Genomic DNA, 2,725 nt, shown 5'->3' with positions numbered 1-2,725 from the left:
TCTGTGAACATTTTTCAAGCTAAAAGAAAAGAAAAGGGGAGGAAAACAATGACTAACAAGAGCTTTTTCACCCAGTTGCTGTCAGCAGCTGAGATCACCAATTTTGCTGTGCCAAGAATACTGTCAGCATTCAGCAACAAAAATTAATGACTGTAGTTTTCAGAACAGCTATAGGCATTTTCCCCAACCCTGTACTATAGTAGGTGCTTCCCTGTTAAAGATTCTAGATTAAGGCTTAGATTTCTCCTCCTGAAGGCTATATAACTAAAATATCTAACAGCTGGGAAGAGAGGAAAGTTTCAGTATTTTGATAGGTGATTCTGGACGAGGAAAGGTTTTGTTTGAAGGAAAGTGTTTATTTTGTTTTGGGTTGATAAAGTCAGTTTTTACTCTCTAAAGTTAAAATACTGTTGACTGGTTTGCCTGAAATTTTGGCAGCGTGGTCAGGCTTTTTGGAGCTTTAAGACCCATGTTCAATGTTGATTGTAACCCGTAGCATAAATTCCCTTACAATACTGTAAGTGGTAAAGCCAATGGTTAGGCTTGCCCAACACTTTCCATAACAAAATCCTGTTTTCAGTTGCTTATAACTTTGCCAAAGATCTCAAGCAGGGTGTCTTCCCCAGGCTGAGTTTTTTTTTTTAAAGTTTCAGCTAAAGGGACTAGCTGTTTTCAAGGACAAGACTGGGGAAAGAGACACATTGTTTTGTGAATTCAAAAATACATTTTCCCAGCCATTTAGCTGAGTCTCCATGTTCTGAGCAGGTATTTAAAATTTTATAGTGAGTCATGCTGATGATTCCTATGAATATTTGCTTGAGCTATAAGCCTCTGAAAAATCTTAATTGGCACATGCTCAGGAGAGACTGATAGTTTGGCTGCCAAATTCTCCATATGACTTTTCCTGTTCAGCCACTCTTATTCTGCCATGCTGAGATTGCCTCTAAAGCCATCTTTAAGATGGCAACCTTCACCATGGAGTAGATGCCCACCTGCTCATTGCTTAGATTTCGTCTACACTGCACCGTTATTTTGGAATAACGTCCATGTTTCCAAAATAACTACGTGAGCATCAACACATCTAGACTGTTATTTTGAATTTGTTTCAAAATAACAGGCAGCTTATTTCAGCATTTGTATCCCTCATTCCACGAGGAATAATGCCTCTTCTGAAATGGCTATTTCAGAACAGCAGTAGTGTAGTAGATGCTCCACTGCTGCTATTTTGAAATAGTTCCTCCGCCAGACCATTCAAAGTAATTACTCCCCAGTGCTTTCTGGGGCTCTAAATCAAGGTAGCATGTCCACATTAGGGGAGCCTGCCTCAGACTAATTTCCAGGCTTCCCTGTAGTGTAGATGCACTATTTCAAATAAGCTATTTCGGAGTATTCTGTCCGGAATAGCTTATTCTGAAATAATTGTGCCATGTACATGTATCTTAGGGTGTGTCTGCACTGCACCCTTACATCAAAATAAACTATGCAATTTGCTATATGCAAATTGTGTAGCTTATTTTGAGGTAATTTCAAATTAAGAAATTAATTTTTTTAAATTTCAAAATAAAGTGCTATTCTGAAATGTCCCTTAGCTCTTGTGGAACAAAGATTATAGGGGTGCTGGATTAGCAGCCCGTTAAATTAAAATCTATATCAAATTAACGGGTGCACTCAAAAGATGTGGAATAGCTATTTCAGGATACTTCTGGTATTCTAAAATAGCACTGCAGTGGAGATGTAGGCTTACTGCTTGGTAGGCTTCCTGTCTTGTCCTTCAGGAAAGTGCTATGTGGGCCATCCAAGTTCATTTTTCCTCTGATGAACTTGCCATTTTGTCAGAGATACAGAGGAAAGCCTCCAGGTCACCACCTAGCTTCAGCTTTACAAAACCAGGGGCTAGTCAGTCCAAGGTTCCCTCTCCATCACCAACAACATTTCCTTAAGTCCCTTGTCCCAACTGCTTCCGCTGCCTCTTCTGTTGCTGGGAAGTGGGCCTATTATTACTACTGTTCAGTGGCAAATTGTACCTTCAGTTGCTTTTGCAGACAGTCCATCAATTGCAGGACTGAAGCGGAGGTGTGCTGCTATAACACAGCTGTCTGCTGCTGCACCAGCACCAATAAGCTGATCTTCTACTCTATCTTCTTACTTGCCTAACATAGGTGGGGTCAGTCAATCCTCAAGACTTCACTTTCCCCTTTCTTTTTTATTGGCACCGCCCTCCTGATCACTCTTCCCTGCATTCCCACATTGCCAGTGCCTGCATTCCTCAACACATTTAACAGGGCAGGGCTTCTCCAAGGTCTCAAAGACACAGTCTTTTAGGATAGTTTCCTGTCCAAAGTTAAACAAAACCACTTCCCCGCCACAGAAGTCTGGTAGAAATAGTGGTAGTGGTCGGGGATGCTCATGGTGCTTCCTCATTCAGTGTTGACTCAGTGGGTCGCTCTCTGACCCTTTATAGGCTCAGATAAAATTCCTCCTCCGTAAGTGGTCCAACTAAAAGCACTTATTCTGGCACCGTGGAGATGGACCTACTTTAGGTACAGGGGCCAGCCAGCTACTTTTGAGTCTGACAACTTTTGAGTGCTTAACTTTGCAACCTTACGGATCCTTAAACATAAATAATGATACCAAAAAAACCCCACAACAAACTTATTTCCAGATAAAATCTGAGATAGGGTAAGTGGTCTCTGTTGGAAAGGTGTATTAGTATGACAGAAGTTAT

General features: G+C 41.1%; 1 protein-coding gene across 2 annotated transcripts in view; it reads left to right on the top strand.

Moving 5' to 3' along the window:
- LOC102444523 (tropomodulin-2) overlaps positions 1 to 2,725 on the top strand; it is an 81,162-nt gene that overhangs the window by 32,858 nt on the left and 45,579 nt on the right. The gene's annotated exons all lie outside the window — the stretch shown is intronic.

Source organism: Pelodiscus sinensis, chromosome 14 (genome assembly GCF_049634645.1).
Source record: "Pelodiscus sinensis isolate JC-2024 chromosome 14, ASM4963464v1, whole genome shotgun sequence".
Classification (NCBI taxonomy): domain Eukaryota; kingdom Metazoa; phylum Chordata; order Testudines; family Trionychidae; genus Pelodiscus; species Pelodiscus sinensis.
Note: the sequence above shows the minus strand (reverse complement) of the source record. Positions and strands in the feature narration are given on the sequence as shown.